Source organism: Rhinolophus ferrumequinum, chromosome 26 (genome assembly GCF_004115265.2).
Source record: "Rhinolophus ferrumequinum isolate MPI-CBG mRhiFer1 chromosome 26, mRhiFer1_v1.p, whole genome shotgun sequence".
NCBI lineage: Eukaryota > Metazoa > Chordata > Mammalia > Chiroptera > Rhinolophidae > Rhinolophus > Rhinolophus ferrumequinum.
In genome coordinates this window covers 12,452,125-12,475,863 of record NC_046309.1, presented here as the reverse complement: position 1 = coordinate 12,475,863, position 23,739 = coordinate 12,452,125, and the positions used below count along the sequence as shown (strand labels likewise).

The window sequence follows — 23,739 nt, the reverse complement described above, 5'->3', positions numbered from 1 at the left end:
TTTAGGATACAAGGTTTTTTTGCATTCCTTTTTCGAGATTTTCTCCATTGTTATTATTATGCTGATTTTCTGTTAACAAAAAGTTCTGGTGGCTGGGGAGTAAAGAATAATCACAGCTTTTGATGCCACCCAAGGCTTTTTATTTCCTGTCAAAGGCCCACCCAGTTTTCAGTTGCCCAGTGCCAAATTTTGATCATATTCTTCAATTTAGCACTCTCCTCCATTCTGTCATTCAGAGAATGGAGAATGCTAAATGGTCATTAAATCCTATTCATTGTATTCCTTTATTAACTCTCTCTTATATGCCCTTTGGTCTCCATTTCAACTAGATAACATAGCATCTAAATGAAATCTCTCTCCTCTAGAATCCAACGCAGTTCTGTTTGATTAACTTCCCTTCAGACCAGTGCTTATTGAACCTGATCATACATACAAATCACTTGAGTATCTTGTTAAAAACGCAGATTCTGATTCTGTGGGTCTAAGGGCTATTCGCTTTTGCATTTCTAGCAAGCTGCCAGGTTATGCCAGTGGTTTACCCTTCATCCTTCAACTCACTATTCAGATTAAGAACCTTTAAATCAGCTACTACCTCTTGCTCAAATTTAAATTCTTTCTTGGTACTCAGGAACCCTCTCTCTACCTTTGTAGTGCTGCATAACCCTAGGGAGGAGAATATCTTCCTCACTCTCCTTCCCACAGGCCATACTCATTCGGTTTAACAGTCAGTCCCCTTATAAAGATAAGGTTCCCATGTTTCACTTTCAACTTCCTTCCTCACTCTACCTACCTACCACTCATTCAAATATTATCTTTTCACAAAACCACACAAATCAATCCGGCCCACACTCTTTACTCCTTTCCCGAATTCCTATAGTACTTCTCCATTAAGCATCTGGTATCTATTGTCTTATTACTATAAAAACCATTGCGGAGGCGTTCATCTTCTGTCCCATGAAGTGCCTTAAGGTACAAATCTTCTTCCCATTTAATGCCTAGTAATATGCTGAGCATCTAATTTCTAATTCCATCTAAGTTTATCCAGAGAATCACCCTTTGTGGGTGCCTTTAGAAATAATAATAATAATAAAAATACCACCATATTTCACCTTGGAATACTAGTATTTCAAGGTCAACTTGCCACTACTGCAAGCACAAATTACATTGCCAAGATAGAAACTAGTAACTATTTAGAACAAAGAATGTTAAATTTTGTTTAAAACTATAGTAACTGTAAAATGAGACATGGGACATGAAAATAAAGAAACTATGAAAATAAATAAAAAACTCTAAGGGGAAAAATAAGAATAAAAAGAATACAATTGTCAATGATGTTATACAAACCAATAATAAGGGATATAAACCAAATAGAATAGATGGGGCACGGAATCGAGGGAGAGTTGTATAGAGAGAGGTAGGTGATTCTCCAATAAGACTGTAAGATTCCAGTAAGACTAGGTAGAATCAAAAATAAGTAGGAGAACATACATTCATACATTCTTTTCAAATGCCCATGGAACATTCCTCCAGATAAACAATATCCTGGGCCATAAAACAAACCAACAAATTTCAAAGAATCGAACTCATACCGAGTATATTCTCTGACCATAAGAGAATACAACCAGAATTCAATAAATCTCCACACACTTGGAAATATAACAACATAAGCCCAAGAGGAAGTCTCAAAGGAAATTTTAAAAATACATAGTGTTAAGAAAAATGAAAACACAACATATCAAAATTCATGGAATGTAGCAAAAGCAGTGCCCAGAGGAAATTTTATAGCATCAAATGCTTACATTTAGAAAAAAAGATCTTAAATCGATAATCTTTACTCCTACCTCAAGAAACTACAAAAGAATAGTAAAATGAACTCAAAGCAAGCAGAAGGAAGGAAATAATAAGGGGTAGATATCAATAAAACTAAAAATAGAGAAAAAAATGAAACACAACGCTGATTCTTTGTAAAAAAAAAAAATGAAGTTGATAAACCTCTGGTAAGAATGACAATATAAAAGGGAAAAGACAGGAATCATAAATATCAGAAAGAAATAAGGTACTATCACTACAGATCCAACAGCCATTAAAAAGACAATAATGAAATACGTACTATGAATAACTTTATTCTCATAAAATCAACAACTTAGAAAAAGGGACCAATTCTTCAGACACCACACATTACCAAAACTAAATCAGGATGAAATAGATAATCTGAATAGTCCTATAGCTATAAATAAATTCAATTCATAGTTTAAAAACTCGGGTAAAGAAATTCCCTGGCCCAGATGGCTTCATTGAACAATTTTATCAAAAATTTAATGAGTTAATTCTAATCTTAGACCATCTCTTCCAGAAAAAGAGAAACAATACTTCCCAACTCATTGTATGAGACCAGTATTACTCTGGCACCAAAACCAGACAAACATAGTACCAAAAAACAAAACCAAAAACTTTAGACCAATATTTCTCACAAACTTAGATGCGAAATCCTAAACAAAATATTAGCAAATAAAACCCAACAATGTATAAAAATATTATTGGGATTTATTCTGGGTACATGTGGCTGGTTGATCATTTAAAAATTAATCAGTGTAATCTACCATATCAAAGGGCTAAGGAATAAAAATTACATAATCATATCAATTGACAGAAAAAGCATTTGATAAAATTCACAATAAAAATTTTCAGTAAACTAAGAATGGGGGGGAACTACTTCAATTTGATAAAGAACATCTATAAAAATCTCACAGCTATCACCACAACTTAATAGTGAAAACTATACGCTTCCCCCAAGCTCCAGTACACACAAGGCAAGGATGGCTGCTCTCACCAATCTTGTTCAACATAGCTATGGAAGGTCTAGCCAGCAAATAAAGTAAGAAAAGGAAATAAAAGGCAAACAGATTGGAACAGAAGAAAAATAAAATCTGATCCAGTTTGCAGATGACATGACTTTCTACCTAGAAAATGCCAAGGAATCTACCCAAAAAATCCCCTGGAACTAATAAGAGAGTTCTGCAAGGTTACAAGATTAACACAAAAAATCAATCACATCCATATACACTAACAATAAACATGTGAAAACCTAAATGACAAATACAATGCCATTTACAATTGCTCCAAAGAAAATGAAATACTTAGATATAAATCTAACAAAACATGCAGGATCTATATACTGAAAAGTACAAAATGCTGATGAACGAAATCAAAGATCTAAATAATTGGAGAGATCATTTTCATTGATTGGAATATACAAGTAAAGATATCGATACTCCACAAAAAGATCTTCAAGTATAATGCAATTTCCAGCAAAATCCTGGAAAGATTTTATTTTTTGCAGGTATAGATAAAAGCTTATTCTAAAATCTATATGGAAAGGAAAAGGTCCTATATGACCTAAAGCAATTTTGAAAATTATGAATCCAGTGGGAAGAATCACTCACTCTTCAGGATGTTTCAGCTTACTACACAGCTACAGTAATCAAAACAGTGTGGTACTGATGGGGGGATAGACATAGAAATGGTTGGAACAGAACAGAAAACCACCCAGAAATATGTCCACACAAATATGTCCAACTGATTTTTGACAACAGTACACAAGCAATTCAATGGAGGAAAGATAGCCTTTTGAACAGAAGGTGCTGAAGCTACTGGACTTAAAAAGAAAAAAAGAATCTCAACCCAAACCTCCTATCTTATGCAAAAATTAGCCCAAAATGGATCACAAACTTTAATGTAAAATTATAAAACTTTCAGAAAAAAATTTAGAGAAAATCTTCAAGACTTTGGAATAGAGTTAAGAGTTCTTAGACTTAACACAAAAGGCACAACACTTAAAAGGAAGAACTGACATATTGAGTCGTAACAAAATTAAAACTTTTGCTCTGAATACCCAATGAAGGGGATGAAAAAGCAAACTACAGACTGGGAGAAAATATTTGCAAACCACTTATTTGACAAAGAACTTGTACCTAGTATATATAAAGAACCCTCAAAACTCAACAGCCAAAAAAATCCAATTAGAAAATGGGTAAAAGACATAAACAGACATTTCACCAAAGAGGATATACAGATGGCCAATGAGCACATGAAAAGATGCTCTACCTCTTTAGCCATTAGGGAGTACAAATTAAAACTGCAATGAGATATCATTACACACTTATTTGAATGACTACAATAAAAAACAGGGATAATACTCAATCTAATTAGAATGCAGAGAAACTCATACGATCCTTGTGGGAATGCAAAATCATACAGCTATACAAAACAGTCTCGAAGCTTTTTAAAAAACTAAATATGCCCTTACCAGATGACCCAGCATTTATTCCAGAGAAATGAAACTTACATTTACACAGAAATCTGTATACAAGTATTCAGATCAGCTCCATTAGTAAGGGCCAAAAAACTGAAAACAATACAAATATCCAACAGGTAAATGTTAAACAAATATGGTATATCCACACCATGAAATACTACTCAGCCATAAAAAATGAACAAACATTTGATATACACAACATAGGTGGATTCAGAAATTATTCTTATGCATAAATCCAAATCTAAGTCTACACAGCCAATAGAAATCAGTCCTATCCTCAAAACTTAGGAGGAATCAAAAAGGTAAAGAGGGTATTCTAAGATCCAAAAAAATGACAAGGAGCAAAATCTTATTTCAATCTACCCAAGTCTACCAAGTTGTCCTTCCATCGAGCACCTAAGAAGGTGATTTTAGAGGGAGGCCTGTTAGCTCAGTTGGTTAGAGCACGATGCTTGTAACACCAGAGTTGCTGGTTCAATCCCCGCACGGGCCAGTTTGAGCTGTGCCCTCCACTAGATTGAAACAACGACTGGAGTTGGAGCTAATGGGTCCTGGAAAAACACACTTTAAAAAGTTAAAAAAAAAAAAAAAAAAAAGAAGGTGAAGTTAGTGAGCTGACTTTCCTTCTTCATTCCCACAATTCCTATTATCTATATTATCTCGATTCTCTTCTCCCTAGGTATCTTCTTTTCCCCTAATTGTCCTTGTTTATAAAAATTTTTATCAATTCCAATCATTGAAAAAGCAAAGATTCAAGTCTTTGGCCCAAACTTTGAGAATAATAAAAATAATAGTTCTCCATTAAATAAATTATTGTCAAATGCCTAACAAAGTAATTTTTGTTAATGCCTTTATGGCAACAACATATTATAGATTACTTTTATGGACTATGGATTATGTTTAAACACACAAAATTCTCTTTTCTCATATGTAATTTTTCAATGCATTTTTTTCACCAGATACAAATTACCTGTAAGTTTTAAAATTATATGTTAATAATGGAAGGATTATAAAATGTACTACTGATACTCCTAATATTAAGAAGTCAATATAAGATCAACCCTGGTACTTTTAAATTCTTCCTTCAAAATTCTTCCAGGCAATGTAGAGAAAGAATAACTTATGCTTAAGTAGCAGGATGTGGCAAAAGTCAACTGGTTAAAAAAAAAAGATAACAGGGCTTAAGAAAATTAATACTAAGAAGGATAACAACATAAAAGTATTTAAATTCAGAAAGAAATCCGTTTATAATACATAATATCGATACCATTTTTAGTGAATATATAATGGCTCATTATCTACATTAAAATAACCCTAAAAGGGTTGAGGCAAAGAGAAAGGTAATTTTAACAGCAGTGTCGAAGCAAAATATAATGCAAACCATAAATATAATTTAAAATTTTCTATAACCATATTAATAAAAAATAAGAAAGGTAATTAATTTTATTTAACCAATGTATGCAAAATATTATCAATTCAACGTGTATTATTTTAAAAATTACTAATGAGATCTTTTATAATTTTGTACTGAGGATTCAAACTCCAATGGGTATTTTACACTTAGCGCACATCTCAATTCAGACTAGCCACATTTCAAGTGCTCAATAGCCATATGTAGTTTATAGGTATCACATTGGACAACACAGGTCTAAGAAATGGCTTGAAAAAACAGGAATACATCAGACCAAGAGATTAAGTACAATAATTGGAAAGGATCTAAAAATCAATAGTAACATATATACAATATTACAATTTGTAAGATAAATAATCAATAGTAGTATATGTATACAATATTACAATTTATAATTGTTGATCCCACCCAGTACAAGTGGACTCTAAACAAAGTAACCAAAGGAAAACTCATTAGAGAACATTTGCCTTGTAAAGAGATAAAAGAAATGAACGGTGAAGTTCTTTTTTGCCAACCAATCTCCAAGCTTCTTTATATATATACAATATAACTCCTCTAGAAATCATTAGCACCATATCATGACAAGTACATTCACAGTACCCAACAAAAATATCTTTCAATTTCCCCATAATTGTAATACATTATGGGGAAATGTATTACACATTTCTTTTTCTCCTATTTGTATCAATTTCCCTTTTACTATCATGTTCAGTATCATTCTGCTGGAAACTGTTAACAAAAGTAAAACTAACTCACATGGAAGTCTTAAGAATGGGTTTCAGGATATCTGAAAAGAGAGTATTTAAAGTATACAATACTAAATTAAATAGAGTCAAAAGTCTTAATAAATACAACATTTCTACCTGGAAATAGGGAAAAACAGCGGAAAAGTAGGGATGGGGGAGGACACTAAATTTAGCAGGGATTAGAAGGAAAGCAAGTGTTGCAAAATATGTTAGAGGTAGTAGTAAAATAACAGACCTCTATTACCAAAGCATGGCCTAGTCTTCCATTCAAAGCAACGTTTTGGAATAGCAACCAACTCAGACCCTTTCTTTCCAATTTCTTTGGGAATACAGGTGTTAAGTCTTTCTGTGTGTGGGCTAGAGTTTAGTAAGAAAAGAGGAAGGCCATGAACCCATGCCTGATAACTTCTTCCTCACCCATAAAAACTGGCAAAATCAAAGCCTACATTCAAGATGAATTCCAAGACAAGGAGATATAGTATAAGATAAACTAGAATAATCTCTAATCTTATCAACTCATGAAACTTAAACGTGGAGCAAAATCTCTTGCCATCCGACTTAGGTTTTCAAAGGATCATTGTGACAGCTGTAACAGACTATAGTAACAGACTATAGAGAAAAGGGTAAAAGCAGGAAAATCGGTTAAAAGGCTATTGCAATCACCCAGCAAGAGATAGTGAAGGCTGTGGAAATGGTAAAAACTGGTTGGATTCCGGGTATGTTTTAAAAGTGGAGCCAACAATTTCCTGATGGAAAGAATGAATGTGGGAGGTGAGAGCAACAGAATTAAGAATGACTCCAAGATTTCTGGCCTGAGCAACAACTGAGAAGAGGAAGGCTGTGTGTGTGGGTGGAGCAGGTATGGGACGGCAGATTTGGAAGGGAAGAGTAAGGTTCCATTTTGGACACGTCGAGTTTGAGATCTGTAATAGTGATTCAAGTGGAGCTATTGAGTAGACAACTAAATATACAAATATGGAGTTCGGGAGAGTGAATTTGAGAGTCATCAACATTCAGAAGGTATTCAAAGCAATGAAACTAGCAGAGATCACCAAGGTAGTGAGGGTAGATAGAAAATAATCAAGGACTGAGCCCTGGGATATTCCAAGGATAGAGGTAGGCCAAAAGGAGGATCTACCAGGAAAGACTAAGCAACTGCAGCCAATGAGTTTTGAGGAAAACCAAGGGGAGGTGGTACCCTAAAAGGCAAGTGAAACAAGTACATCGAGAGAAAAATCAATGTATACTGATCATATTAAGATGAAAAACTCACTACTAGATTTAACAATGTCATTGTTGGGAGACTTGAACAAAAACAACTTTAGTACAATGGTAGGGACGACAGCCTGACTGGAACAGACATAAGAAAAGAACATGATAAAACAACTAGAACAAGCACATTAACCAGAGGAACTGGGATTTGAAAGAAGCAGACAGTTCATCTGCGGTAACCGAAGGCGAGCAAGGTCTGTGAGTCAGATCAGCAGGTGCACAGAGCGCTGGTGGAGTCTGTCCATGTTCTTCTGACTACTCCTGTTTTCTAGTGAAATAGAAAGCGGGTCCATCAAGTGAGAGTGGACGTGAGGAGGAGAGGTGAAAGTATGAGGAGAAGGGCAAGGGCATATGCTAAGTCATCTGGGAGTGGGGAAACTGAATAAACTAAGGAAATAGACTTCGGTGCCAGACACTATTAAGGGCCACGTGAGGTTTCCTACCATGAATTTAAAGTGAGACTGGTCATATCGTTATATTTTTCTTCAGTTACTTGCAGCTACATTGGTACAGACATGAAGTATTCAGAGAATGTGATTTACCTAAGGTTGAGGTTTTGCCAAGTAAGTATGAAGAAGAAAGGAGCAAGGGAGTTGAGGGCGTATTAAAGGGACTGCCTGTAACAGTGGCTGATCACTAGTAATGAATGTATGCGAGGGAAGGAAGAAAGGTAACCAAGGGGGCAAAGGACAGTGCAAAGGAAACAGCCTCTGCGGACTGGAGATCCTAACGACAGTAAGATTGTTGAGTTGGGGTACCAGGTGGAATGAGCTGAAAATATAGATGTGGTCAGAGAGGGGGTTGCATGAATTAAAATTTATGGAGGGGTTCACTTTATTGGTAATAACAAGGTGTAAGATATGACCGTGGAGTGAATGGCTGAGAGAGGGTAGAGAGCAAGGTCATTAAAGAGGAATTTTAGAACTTAAGAGGCCACAGTATTAGAAGGATCGTAGATGGTATATGTTGAAATTACCAAGAATTAAAAGAGGCATAGTATTGGCAAGAATGACAATGAGCTAGGAGCTAAAATAAAGAAAAGATAAGGAGTAATCTAGAGTGCTGTAGATGCCAGCAAACATGAGGGTTTGTGGACACTATAACCTACTCACAGACCAGTTTTAGGGAAGAGAGGAGAACAGAGGACATCTGCCTCATTTCCAGGCTCAGCAGAACCAGTCTCCCTCTTTCATTCCTATTCAATGGAGGAAGTCAGAATGGGAAATACGGTCTTACGTCTCAGGGCATGGGATTCCCACTGACCCTTGAGGTGGCATAGAAGAAAAAAATGAAGATGGGAGGGGGTCGGGGGACTGAGTGAAAAAGGTGAAGAGACTAGAAGTATAAATTGGTAGTTACAAAATAGTCACAGGGATGAAAAGTACAGCGCAGGGAATATTGTCAGTAATACTGTAATAACCACGCATGGTGCCAGGTGGGTGGAGCCTAATTGGGAGGATCACTGCATAAATTATATAAAAGTCTAACCACTAAGCTATATACCTAAAACTAATGTAAAATAATTAGAATGTTAACTGTAATTCAATAAATTTTTAAAAATGAATAATAAAATGAAAAACTTAATAGCCAATATGTAAGAGGGATGCAGAGGAAACATCTCCTCAGAAAAGCAGAGAGTAGAGGAAGTGTTCCGGGAGAAAAACAAGGATACAGGAGACTTTGCTGACGATGGAGAGGAGTGAAAAGATAGGAATCATCATTCAGAACATTGTGACAACGGAAGTGTGAGACATAAATGTCACCTGAGAGACTGGTGGTAACAACATAAAAACGGGTAAGGGATATAATAAGATTAGTTCTGATGAACCTCAGGCAAGTAATAGTGTCAAGGCTGTGAGTGCTGTGGGGGGCGGGGCGGTATCTCCCTGTCAACACAACGCCACAGTCTGGGCAAGCATGCTCTCCGTCTCAGTGCAAAGGGCTTCTCCGTCACCTCGAATGACGGCTTGCAAGGAAACTGTCATGTGCTCCTAAGGCTGTTATAGAATTTTTTTTAATTAATAAAACAAACCGTTCCTAGCATCTTAATGAGCACTCAAAGATATGCTTTTATTAGCTAATCAAATGTAAAATATAACTATTGTAGCAAAAAAAGACATTCATCTTATATTTTCCTTTCCTCAGCTAAATGGGTTTCCCAAGTGATTTCCTGGAAAACCAGTATCAAAATGGACTCAAAACTCATTTGAAGAAGAGGAAGTCTTGGAGGTCAACTTTTATGTAGTGTCCATCAATCTCAGAAAATTGACTCTCCTCCAAAAAAGTATCACCACCACCAGTCCTTGAACTCATTTCTCCATCCAATCAACTTCAATGGTAAATAATTTATTCATTCCAAAAGCATATGCTGAGCAGCAACTATGTACCAAGTACTATTCCCAGAACCTGGGATACATCAAGGAAACAAACATCCACCCTTACCCTAGTAGATGGAGATCAACAACAAACAGCATACATATTATGAATAAGTGGCTTATATGTTTGAAGATCAATATTACAGGAAAAAGTAAAACAATGCAAATAATGATATCTTAACTGTAAATAAATAGCCAGGGTAGGCCTAGTGAAAAGGAGATGATTTGAACAAAGGTCTGAAGAAGCTGAGATAGCTACGTTGATATTTGGAAAAGTGTTCTTCAGAGAGAGGGAATAGCCAGGACAAAGGTTCTAAGGCTTTTTCATTTAGTTCTTGCTACTACTTGGCAATAATTTTATTACTTTCTTTATTTTTCTATTTCTTCTCTTCCAGCCTCCAATCCTACCTACTCTCTACTCCACTATAGCAATGGACAACAATAACAGCTAACACTTATCAAACGTTTACCACACACCAAGCACTGTTCTAAGTGTTTTTAAGAGATTAAATAATTTAATCCTCACCATAGCTCTATGAAATAGGTGTTACCATTGCCTCAAGATTACAGACTTAGCAAGTAGAAGTGGCCTGAAAAAGCACGTTTATTGTCTACTATAGAACTTCACATCCAGCACAAACGGCTTCCAGTTTTCTCATCTCTAATACACATCTCTAAAAATACACATTCAATAATTAGGAAAGCTGCTATGATAATGTCTTCTTGCCATTTTACCAGACATTTTCTAGACTGAGTGGTCTTTATCTACAATCTCCACTTATCATCTTCCTTACCGTCCCCCCAATTTCATTTACATTCCCAGTTACGTTCCCAGTCTACTGAAATCGCTCTAACATGGGTGGTGATTATGACACCAGAAGCCTAGGGGCTTAACTATTCTCCTTCTCCTTGAATATTGTGTTAGACCATGTCAATGTCTTTCCTTCTTGAAACAGAAGCAATACCATGCTTCTTCCTATCCCTATCTGTGACCTCTCTCCTAGAAAATCTCTTTCCTGAGACTTATACTTTCTCATTTTCCTCTACCTCCCTAATTGTACCTTTAATAATAACTTTTTCACTTCTGTCCCTTAAAAGTAGGGATATCAAAAGTTTAATTAGGGCCCTTTGTGCTTCTCTCTCTGTTAACTCAGTTTCCTTTAAGGTTCATTCATCCAATAAATATTTACTGAGCACCTTCTCTCTCCACCACGCACTCTGGATAGATTAGTAAACAGGACAAAACAAAACAAACAAAAAAAAACAACTTTCTATGCTACCAATAACACTCAAAACTATCTTCCCCTAAACACTATTTTAAACACATCACTCTCCTGACTTTAAAAAGTAAAAAACAAAATCTTGCAATGATTCCCTTCTTATCAACCAAATCTAAATTTCTCTGCCTTAGTTCAAAATGCTCCATAATATTTTTCCATCATACCTATCCATGTTCATTTATCATGATTCAAAAAAAATTCCAGGAAGGCCAGTTCTTTGATTTCCCCTCAAACATATTACCTGTGTTTCCAGCTGATCAAATAACTACGGAAAACATATGTCCAGTATCTAAGCATGCAAAAGTGCATTGAATAAAAAGTCAAGTGTTCAAAAATGGTTGTTTTTTTGGTTCTCTGAAATGTATAAAAACAGCAAACACATATACAGGGCTTACTATTTGCCAAACACTATTCCAAGCACTTTATGTATATGAACTCCTTTATTCCATACAACAATCCTAGTATCTCCTACCCACAACTAAGGAAGCTGTGGCCCAGACAGGGTAAAAAGTGACTTGCTCTCGGTCTGGCAAGTATTAAGTGGTGGAGCCAAGATTCACACTCAGTCTGGCTCCATACTATGCTGTATACTTCCCATAGGAGCAATAAATAAAAATAGGGAGAGTTCAAAGGGCTTGCCTGGAAAACTACTGAAAACTATGTTCAACTATAAAAAATCATTTAAGTTAGCCCTGTACTCCAAATACTGAAGAATAATATTTCCTTTAATATCATGCCAAATCTTCAAAATTCTAGAATTTAGCAGTATGTAACAAAAAGCACAATCTATAAACACAAACACTTCACATATTATTCAGACTTCTCCAAAGCTGCTGAAAATGTTTGCTAGGCATGATAAAAGAATATATGGTGACACATGACAAACAAATGTTCTATTTAAAGTATTTTCCTGTCATACTTGTTTTCATCAGGATCAAAACAGACTTGAGTACAACGCAGGGAAGCTAACTACCTTAAAGAAAGACTACTGACTGTACTTTTGGGAAGCAAAATCACATCTAGAACAAGGTCCAGTATAACAGAAAAGATTGTAGTAGAAGCAAAAAATTCCAAAGAAGTTCCACTAAGCATCTAATTCATATAGGTACTCTTCAACCTATCACCAACTCTATGACTAAAAGACCTTTTAAAAGGTTTCTGAAGATTCATTTAGTAAATTCATCAAGCTATTTTATAACTGATTACATAAAATTAAAAATGAAAGGCAGAGGTTCTTCCATTAAAATACCTTAAAATTACACAACCCTAACATGTGAGCAGATGGGGAGCACCATACCTACCATTTTCTTCTCTTTCCCCTTACCCTCTGGCAGAGAAAAGACACAAAAATTGTCAGGGTTTGAGCTGGAGAGATTAAAATGCAGAAGCCAACATGGACACTAGTTTGCCTTTCTAAGTACTGACAGCCTAACTTAGAAAAACCTAAAGTATGCAGCCAAAGGCAGCAAAGAGCCAGTGCCATGAACGCCTCAGGCAAGACTGCCCAGTAGCCATTATTAGAATTTGAAGTCTTCCCACTTTCTATTCTGCCTCTCCTCTTTTGTCCTGGGTTTATAATGCACCTTCCTCCTGGCTATCCAAGGCACTCCTAAAGCCACTCACACAAAATCAGCTCCCTCCAAAGAATTGTATGAATGAAAAATATGCAAAGTGTTAATAATCTAAGATTAACTCAAGTTATTAAAACCTGAGATTTTAGGAACAGGGAGCCGTTTCTCTCCCCACCACCACCCACCATGACACTTATAAATGGCTCCACACTCCAGGGAGTTAAATTAAAATTTCTTGGGGAAAAGAATGGATCGGCAGCTACCGCTGAAGACCGTCTCAAATACTACACTACTTATTTGATATTTACTTCCCTCCCACATACACTGGTGGCAGGCAATGAGAAAAAACACATAATCCTTCTCAAGATTCTCCCGCACACAGGGGATCTCAATTCAATCTTAAATCCAAAATTAACATTAAAGCCCCTGTTAAAACAAACTCCCAAGGAGAGGTCAATAGCTTTCTATTACAGTGACCATATTAAATGGCACTCATGACCAGCTAAATAAAGTAAAGAATGCCAAAAATAGCTCACGTTACCAGAATTAAAGTCTTAGGATGGAAGGAATGTCAATGAAAAACAGATATTTCCCAATAATGTACTATATTGCATCATCATCTTTATCCTTACTAATATTTCCCAAGTACCTAAAAAGTGCACGGCAGTAATGGTCGGTCATATCTTTTATAATAACAGAAACAAAAATGATTGGTAAATTAAGATAAATTTAATTTTGAAGTTGTAAGCACCTAAGCTTGAGACGTTTTTGCTCAATTATGAGAATTCTTGAGATCCACATGCTAAATACAGTGGAGAGGGAATACTCGTCCTATTGAAGGAAGCAGGAAAAGATTAAATGGCAATACAGTGTTATCCATCTACTATTCACAATGCCAGAAGCAAGAAATCTACTTCCCCCCCACCCCGGCTCCATAAGGTAAAATGTGAAGTTTTCCTTCACAAAACAAAGAAAGCATGCTATCCAAAAATACACAATTGATGAAGAAAGTTCGCTTAATGAAGAGTCAACAAACCAAAACACAGAAAAGAATAACTTCTAACATCTCAGAACTTTAAAAAATTCCAAATAAAACAAACGTGGCTACTGTTAAACCAGATCTTAATAATACCTTTGCAAAACAAAGTATACAAAATAAAGACTAAATTTTCATTTAATAATGTCCCTACATTTTTCTTTGGCCTGCTGATCTAACCTTATCCATTCTTAAGGGAGTTAACAATATTTAGTGCCCTATTTCATCAGAATTTCTTCTGCTTTAATCAGGTCATTATTAAATTTTAAAGATAATAATATATACTGGTTATAAGCTGTTCAAATATAAGTTTCCTAATACCCTTTCTGAACTCACACACACATAAGGAGATGAGGCACAAATATCTTTTACAAATGAAATATGCTCCATCTCTTTACTACCATATAATTATTTTCCCAACTCTTATTCCGCAGTGAGTGAATATCTAAAACTACTTGAAAATAGAAAATAGAAAGTATTTGAAAACTCTGGTAGCTATTCTCTACTGAAATCTTTTGATACTGTTATTTGAATAATCATGCATCACTTCCTTTGCAAAAGCTGGACTTTGATAATAAGCACAGTTTACTATCAAAGACAAATAGATATAGTTTCCTCAGTTCTCCATTCTCTAAAACCTTGATATCACTTCTGTATGTAAGTGACTAAAGGGACTAAAGAGAAGATGGAATCAATTAGCTGCCAAATCCTGTAGAATTTCTGCACTAACATCTCTCCGATGGCCCCTTACCTCTGTGGCCTAGATGTTAATTTTTCACACTCAACCGTCAACCCCAAAATGTGCTGCACACTACTGAAAGGGCAATCTTTCTAAAAAGCTCTTTTATTATGTCATCTTCTGCCCCCTACCAACCTCTAATTGCTCCTTACTGCTTAGCAGATCAAATCCACCCTGATACTGAATACACCTTTCATAATCTAGCTCGACCCTACTACACTAACTTCTGTGACACCTTTCCCAGAAATTAACACCTTATTCTACTGCGATCAGATTCCTTACATCCCTCTCACATCATGCTGGTCCCATCAATAAATGTTCGCTCATGTTTCCATCCCACACATGGAATGTATGGAATGTTCTCCTTCTGGAGATGTTCTTCCTATGCAGATAGTACATATTCTTTACTCAAGTTCCACTTTCTCTGGGAAGCCCCACTCCTAGAATTTTAGTCTGAAGATACCCCTACACTAACATACTGGACTCAGTCTATATGTACCACACATTATTTGTATAAAGCTTTGGATAATGCTAATATATTATTATGAAAGTAGATCCAACGAGATAATAAACTCTTAAAAGAGATGGGCCATTTCCCAAGAAGTGGGTCTATAATAAGTACTCAAAAAGACTATTTGACGAGCTAATTGAATAATCCTGATTTTTAAAAAATCAAGATATTTTATGTCAAAAGAGTTCTAGTACAAATTAAATAATGTGATAACTCCAATTTGCTTCAAAATAACCCAGGTCAAAGAGAGGGGACAAGGAGTAAAGTAACTGGGTATATGAATGAACCCAGATTGGCTATGAATTGATAATCTTTCAAGTGACAGCTATATAGAGGTTCACGTCTACTTTTATACTTGTTTAAAAATTTTCACATTAATAAGTTCATTTTCCTAAGTACAAATAATCTCTTCACTTAATTTTAAATGACAAAAGCAAAATACATTGTAACATTTTTTTTCCTCCCAACAAATGCCTAGGTCCCCATTAAGAGTAAGAAAAGGTTTTCCTAGAGAGATCTAATTTGGCAGGGAACTTGCATGATCCTAATTCTTATGTAAGAATTAATAAAAATTAGAGGGAAAAAACTAATCAAAATGGAGGGGATCTCCATCAAAACAAAAATTAATCTTACTACCAAAAGAAAAACTGCTTATTTCAAATATTTACTCAATTACTGCCTTCACAAATGGGTCCACCCAAACAACTGCTGAAAACCAAAAAACATTAGTAAAAAAAAAAAAATCAAAGCAAAACAGGAAAAGCAGAAAATAAGAAAAAAAAAGTTGTACAAATCAGCCAATGTTATTTCAGGAAATTCACAATCTGAAGACATCAGCACCCTTAACAGGGGATGAATTAGTAAGTTCTTAAATAATAAGAAAAATTAGCACTTCCTCTTTATTTCAAGGACTGCAAAACATGCTTAAGAAATTTCAGATATTTGGCTTAATGACAATGTATCTGTTTGTTACTGCTAAGGAATGCACTACCCCTTTGATATTTGTCCTTAGCTACTTTTCAAAATTCAATCACTACAATTTTCCCCACAACATTATTCACTACATTATTCATTAATTCCTTCCAAAAGCAGTAATACAACATCTATTATCTTTATTCTTCTAATTACACTGTTTTTTTCCCTTCACTTTTTCTCCCCAAACTAGCTATGGACATTTATACAAACCAATCTAATTATTCTGATTTCCCCTTCTCTAATTTTCTCTAAATACTCAAGAGGTGAGATTTCAGTTACCATTACTTTAAAAAAAAAAAAATTGATTCTGAACAGATATCTCACATATACACAGATACAAATAGCAAGGTTTTTCCTAATAGTGATAGATCATCTGCCCATCACCCAATGCAATTAAAATTTAAAACAGGAAAACTCTCCTGTATAAACAGAGTTTAGTAAGAATGAAACTATCCACACAAATAAACTCCTTAGGAAAAAAACTCATACTCAAATTGCCTTGTATTTGTACTACCTTTAAAGTTAAGTTTTTCTATGGTAGCAAGTAAAAATAATCATCTTTTTAGTTAGCAAAGGAAGCATCTTCTTTTTAGTAATTTTTCTCTTCTGGTAAAAGAAAGTCTGCTATGGGAAAGTTAACCTAAGGGGCCAAAATACTGTTGAAATTTTGTCTTCTGTAAACTACTTTCTGATTTAAAAAAATGAAAGAATCATACTATGAAAAAGAAATGTGACAAAACTCACTGGATTATATCACTACACTTGAAAAAGTTGCCCTTTACCACACAATTTTTTCTAATAAATAAGGCCACATAATAACAAGATTAAAAACAATTCTGAAAAAAAATTATTTCAGAAAACCACTAAATATGATTTCAAAAGTTCCACTTATCGTCTTTCCTTGCATCACTAAATAATTCAGTAAATCATGCTATCTTTATAATTGTGTACTCTCAACTTTTGAAAAAACATACATATCTTCAAATATCAAGGATATTGCTACACTTTACATGAAAATGGACATTTGCAGATTTTTCCTATTATCTCTGAGGTAACATACAATTTTTAAAATCCCAGAATGTGTTAACAAGTTTTATCTAATACATGCTATTCCAATGGGATGAAAACCATTTACAAGCTCCATTTAGATTAAGAAATCCTTTGAGAAAAGTATGTAGTACATTCTAGTTATACTATTTCTAGAACACTAAAAATCTCGATAACCTATTTCCCTACTGTTTTTCTTTGGAACCAACTGAGCCAAATGTAACTTCCTTCACAAAAAGTCAAGACAGGTACTGTACTTAATGACCGTAAGCTAACTAAATTTCCAGCAGAGGCTGAAGTTTTCACAAATCAAAACTTTCTATTTCACTTGGTCTATAAAAATAATAACACTGAGTTGAAATAGATCCAATTGAGTATTATTTACAGGCACCAAAAAAAACTTTTTTAACTATTAAAATGAAGAGTGTAGCTTCACCTTAAAATCATGAGTAGGGAAGAAGAGAAAAGGAAGACTTCTAAAATCATACTGCTTAAGCTGAGAAGATATTTTTTCATTCTCTTAAGACATGTAAAATCATTTTAAAAATAAAACTCCCTTAATACAAGGAGTTCATCCTTAAGCAATACCCTCTTTCTCTTACTTAGTAATGAGTTTCAGGTTATCACTAGTGTTCCCATTTAGACTGAAGCTGACAGCATTACAATTTTCCTGCATTTGGCCATTTGATTATAACTGTCTCATCTCAATATAATTAAAGATTTGTCTATGAAACTTTATAAAAACAAATTTTATAGTAAGTCAACTTTAAGTAATTCATGTACTAAAACTTTCCTATAGATATCCATCTGAAGAATTCAACAACTGTATCTGGTAAACTACCAAAAAGAAACACTGAACCTGGCAAACTAACCAAAAAACAACAACCACCACCACCACGGCATTATAAAGCTGCAATGCTCATAATGTTACACCTAAAAACTTAAACCATACAAAAACATTTTGAAATCTCAGCTCCCTATTTCCTCTCAAAATGTCAAAGAACTTTAGATACCTTTAGATGTGCTTAAGATCCCAAATGAAATTCATTTTGACTTCGGAGTGCTGAAACTAAGAATTTGATGATTGCAGGAAAAAAGGATGGAGTGGAGAAAATTATCTGAGAATGTTATTTACTGAGGCAAAAAAAAAAAAAATTTACAAAAGATGTATTAAAATAATTTCTTCTCTTCTGCCAGACACACGGTCCTCTCCTAGAACACACTGCTTACAATTCAAACAAGTACGACTGCCAAGGGTTTCTAAACCTGTGTGTTGGGCTTGTTGAAAGTAGAAAGCTTCTCCACCAGCATATTACAATGAAAAATAAAATACATTATTTACTTAAGAGTAAAGATCAATTGTATTATACATGTTCCTATTGATAAATTAGATGAAAGTAATATTTTTTTAAAAACCTCAAGCTATAAAGTTAACATTATTTACTTAAGAGTAAAGATCAATTGTATTATACATGTTCCTATTGATAAATTAGATGAAAGTAATATTTTTTTAAAAACCTCAAGCTATAAGTTAACATTATTTACTTACGAGTAAAGATCAATTGTATTATACATGTTCCTATTGATAAATTAGATGAAAGTAATATTTTTTTAAAAACCTCAAGCTATAAGTTAGGACAAGGTTTGCTATATAAATTACTTCTAATTCTCAAGAGTAGGGATTTAATTTAGTTTCCCCAAATTGGAGCTTAAGTGGCTAAAAGGAAAAAAGAAGTTTTATAAACAGCTTTTCTAACCTCAGTTTACATTTGATAAAACAGGCCATTTATCACAATTAAGTGACAAAAATACTAAATGTAATATTCTTCAAGTATTACAGGTAAAATTGGTAAAAATCTCAATACAGTAATGTGCACAAGTGATTAAAAGAGTAACTATATGTATCTGTATTTACACTTGAGATATTACTACTTTTGCAAATAAGAGAAATATTGCTGCATGAGATTGCTACTATGAATTTTAACACTTTCACATATATCTTAAGGACACAATGTCTTACTTATGTTTAAATTTGAGATGTATGTATCTGATCTACGTAATCCTGTTTGATTTTCTGGTAATTCTTTATTTCACAAGGGTCTGATTACAGCAAAAGCTCCCTCTTCCCATTATGCCATTAGTCAGTATACTTCAATTTAGCTGTCTCCAAAATATAGACATCATAAACCACCTCTTGCTTCTAGTTTTCTGCTTTTTAATGTAGATAATGACAGTGAGTACCACCAAATGATGTATCTGCACTTTGTCATCTCCTTCCCCCAGCCCTCTTCTTTTCTATGGAAAAAATGAGGGATTTAATTTTGGAGGAAAAAAAGCAACATCTTTTGCATACATACCTCAAGGGTTTTCAAAAAAAAAAAAAAAAAAAGCAATTTATTCAGATACCTACCATTCTAGAAATGTTAAAAGAAAGAACTGCCCAAATCCAAAAATACTAAGTCTGACATTAGCCGGAGAGGAAATTTCCACTCAAACCATAAATAAAATGTCATCAATTAAGCAGAACATGTAACTCACTTGGTCAATAATCAATTCTCAATATGGAATCTGTAACCCACATATAACCTGCATATAATCAAAATATCACTTATATTTGCGTCTGTTCACATATGAAATTTGGTTGTATCAGACTTATCTTACTTTGAAATGCCTAGGCTAATATTTTGTTAGGATAATCAGAGCCTACATTAAATGTCCTGGGGAGAGGCAATTCAGAAGAACGCTTAGTAGCATAGGCAAACCGGTGCATTAAAAGAAAAAACAAAAAAAACCCCTCCCTATAGAGCGAATAATCCACAAATCACTGAAAGCACAAGGAAAACGTCCCTCTCCTGAGTAGCCTAAATAAACGCTCTCCGCTCAGAACGTTTCCTAGTACCCTACCTCATTTCATTCACTTTCCAACTTCTTGACTTGCCAGGGGCCAACACCGGGCGGCCCCCCCCCCCTTTTTTCTGGAACTGTATGTTGAAAGAACATAGGATAGAGGGAAGAAACGGACAATTCCCAAGAAAGCTGTGAAACAGGTGGGTTAGAACGATCAGCAGCATAATCTCGATACTTAAGGGGCAGCTTTAAAATGACAGATGTGGTTACAAGGAAAGGCTGCACCTCGGAAGCTCTACGGTGGCAGATAAACTGGGGGCTGATTGCAAGCACAAGAACAGGGCAAAGGCTAACTCCAGAATGGTAGCAGTGGAGCAAAAAACAAGCAGCAGGACGAGTGGGCACTGAGCAGAGAGACTAACGAGCAGCAGCAACACGGGTCAGAGTGGAAGTGATGGCTTTGGTCTTGGGAGACGGGGGCCACCGGGAAAGGACGTCAGAGAGGGGAAAGGAGGCTGAGAAAACAAGGAGTCCTCCAACCTAAGAATCCTGCCCCAACAAAAATGTAAGGGAGAGAGCTGAAGACGAAAAGCCGCCTCGGCTCCCCAATTGAAGAAATTTTCCAAGGAGTCGGTGCCCGCCGCCGCGCTGCCTTCTGCCCCGCTCCCTTTTCCTGGTGGTAACTGCTGTGGCGTAGAGGGGAGAGGGAGGAAGAGGAGAAGGAGGAAGACCAAGAAAGAGGAGGGTGAAGATGAGGCGGGGGGGTGGGGAGAGAGGGGGGTGCGGCCTGCACAATCCCAGCGAAGCCTCCGCTCTCTCGTAACCGGTCAGCCCCGGGTTTCCCCTAAGCCCAGCCCCGCATAGACTCACCCGCCTGACTTGCCTCGCTTTTCCCTTAGCCGACTCCACGCGCTGCCGCGTCCTCACGAGAGACCACTGAACGAGTGTCGGGGAAAAAACTCTTCAGAACCGGGCCTGATTGCTTCAGCGAGTCCGACCTTTACGGCTGAGAGAGAGACTCTCAGCTTTCGGTGGGTTCCACAGCCAGACGGGCCACCATCTTACATTAGGGTAAGACTCCTCCGGCTTCCCGTGCGCAGGCGCACACCGATTCGGCAGGGAGGGGCGGGGGAGGGGCGGAAGGAGCGGCGAGCGGCTCCTCCCGCGGCACCCTGGGAGTTGTAGTCTTTGGAGGGTAACCGCCCAGCTGCAAGCCGGGAGTTGAAGTTCTCACTCTTGGGGCGGATGGCAGCGCCCACCTCACGTGGCTGCAAGACGGCGCCTTTCTTCGTGTTTTGCTTCCTTGTCTGCCCTCGTGTGCTGCTGCACGCTGTCATTTGGTCGGCGGTCTTCGTAAGTGGTTCCGTTTTCTCCGTGTTTCTTCAAAGACGAGCTTACCAAAACTCGCCGCGAGCTTAACCAATTTAGGAGGAGCTGAGAATGTCTCTTCTCTGCCCCGCCCACCATAGATATTAAAGGAGGCGGGGTAAAGGCAGGTTGGGAAGGTAAGAGGAGCGCGGGATTTGATCTAGGGTGAGAATTTGATGCTGAATTGGTATCTGTTTGCGAAAAGTGAGCATTAACTGGTTTCCCATGTTTGCGCATTTTGGAGTCACTACCCTTGATCCCGTCCTCACTATTAATCTCCACGGAAGAAATATCCTAAATTGTCCTATACAAGAGAACGGAAAACCCATGCACTTACAAAAACGTGTTTCTGATGATAAGCATTTAAGAACATTATGCGAACTTTGGTGCAAATTATTGTTGGTTCGGTTCCCAGCCTGGACAGCCCTGCGCACAAAGTCACAAAGTCCTCACACATCAGTACATCCCAAAGAATAGAAGAATACACCTGCAATTCCTACGATCGCCAAGTCACAAAAATCAGTCAATTTCCGGGTTCCTCCCTCTTGCCTCCTAGAATTCTGGTGAAGGTGCCGCTCGAAGCTGTCGTTTTTACTTATTGCGTGTGTTCTTCCATTCATTCAGCAAATGCTCATTGAGCTCCAGTGTGCCTGGTACTGTTCTATACATGGGAATATGTGGGTGAGCAAAACACAAAATTCTCTGTTCCCACTTTAGGATTTCCTGTATCTCTTCTAGTGTGTGTTGGGGTGAGGGAAAAGGGAAAGGAGGCAATTTGTTAAATACATGATTCAAATGCATAGTATGTCATAACTGATGAAAAATTTAAAACAGAGAAGGGGAATAAGGAAAGAAGTTGTAATTTTAAATCTGTGAACCTAATCTCATAGTGAGGAGCCTTCATTTCATTCTTGTTTTTAATATATTAATTAGTTCTTTGTGTTTCAGTTTCTTCACTGTCAAGCCTAGGGACAACAATTATTTGGTGAAAACTTAAAATATGTAATAAACTCACAATTTACCATAAATTTCAAATTATAGAATCATAAAATTATCGAGCAGGTAAACTTGGGAAATCATTTGGATTCACCTTTAGGTAACTGTTTAAACATTCAATATAGGAGACATATTTTTATGTGTTTTTTATTTTGCCAATTTTATAGTGAAATATAAACATAGTAATGAAAAGAAAAAATAAAAAGAATCCTTTCTGTTGTTAAAGATTAGATGCATCACATTAAGAACTAGGAGTGTTATCATCACTTAATTCAGTGGTTCACAACGTTATTTTACCCACCTTTTTTTTTAACACACCTTTTTTTGGTAACAAATATTTTCATAACATCTCCTTTACTAGCCTAAAATGAAATTCATAGATATATGATATTGTTTCAAATTAATATAATGCCCTATATAATATAAAATACAAAGAAAGTAATTTATAATACAGTAATTTGTATTTCAATATATAAATGCTCAGACATGTCTAGAATATACAATCAAGTCGTCATTTGCTGGCACTATAAGTGAAATCCCCACGAATGTGAAAGCTACAAATGCCAACTGACACAGGTATGGTGTTTTAACCACCTTTGGTGGACAACACTCATCTGTCCTCAACGTCCACTGCAAATGCAGTCCTAAAACATTCACCTTTAGAATTATGTAAAAGTAAAAACCAGTTTTATGCTTGTATGTAAAATAGGTCAGGTTTTTCGTACAGATCATTATATACAGGTTTTTCACATACACTAGAGCATTTAAAACTCATGAGGGACACAAAATAATTGTTCATGTGAGAAACAGTCCCACATTTTGCAGGGAGTCTTGCTTGCTGGCCCCCGCTCAGGATTACCTCTCAGAGTATCCAACACTAGGGGGCAACACCACCCATGCTGAAAGTCATTAATTGATGGAAACTAACAGCAAGGAAATGACATTTCCTAGGTCACCAACTAATTAGTGACAGAGTCACTACCCTCTCATGCCAATGCTTCTTTTACTATACTATTAATATATTACCAGTTTTTCATATATGTGTGTGTATAATTTCATATAAACTTATCTATATAAAACTTAATTCTCATATCATTTTGAAAGTTAATTAACATTCAATTCCATTACCTAGCTGCCTAGTGATTCCTCAGTGTAGGACATCTTCACTTCATAAATGTTTTTTATCTTTAACCATTATGCCAGGTGCTAGTGGTACAGCAAAACCCTGTCTCTATCCTCACAGAGTGTGG

At 36.0% G+C, this 23,739-nt stretch overlaps 1 protein-coding gene across 7 annotated transcripts in view; it reads right to left on the bottom strand.

Annotated features, from left to right (window-relative positions):
- CNOT4 (CCR4-NOT transcription complex subunit 4) overlaps nucleotides 1–21,231 on the bottom strand; it is a 113,493-nt gene extending 92,262 nt beyond the window's left edge. For 3 of the 7 annotated variants that reach the window (XM_033098874.1, XM_033098879.1, XM_033098880.1), the window contains exon 1: nucleotides 20,996–21,231. The gene's annotated coding sequence lies outside the window, so the exon portion shown is untranslated. The remainder of the gene's footprint in view (nucleotides 1–20,995) is intronic. The other 4 variants (XM_033098877.1, XM_033098876.1, XM_033098878.1 and 1 more) reach the window with 2 other exon arrangements.
- Between the last annotated feature and the right edge of the window lie 2,508 nt (nucleotides 21,232–23,739).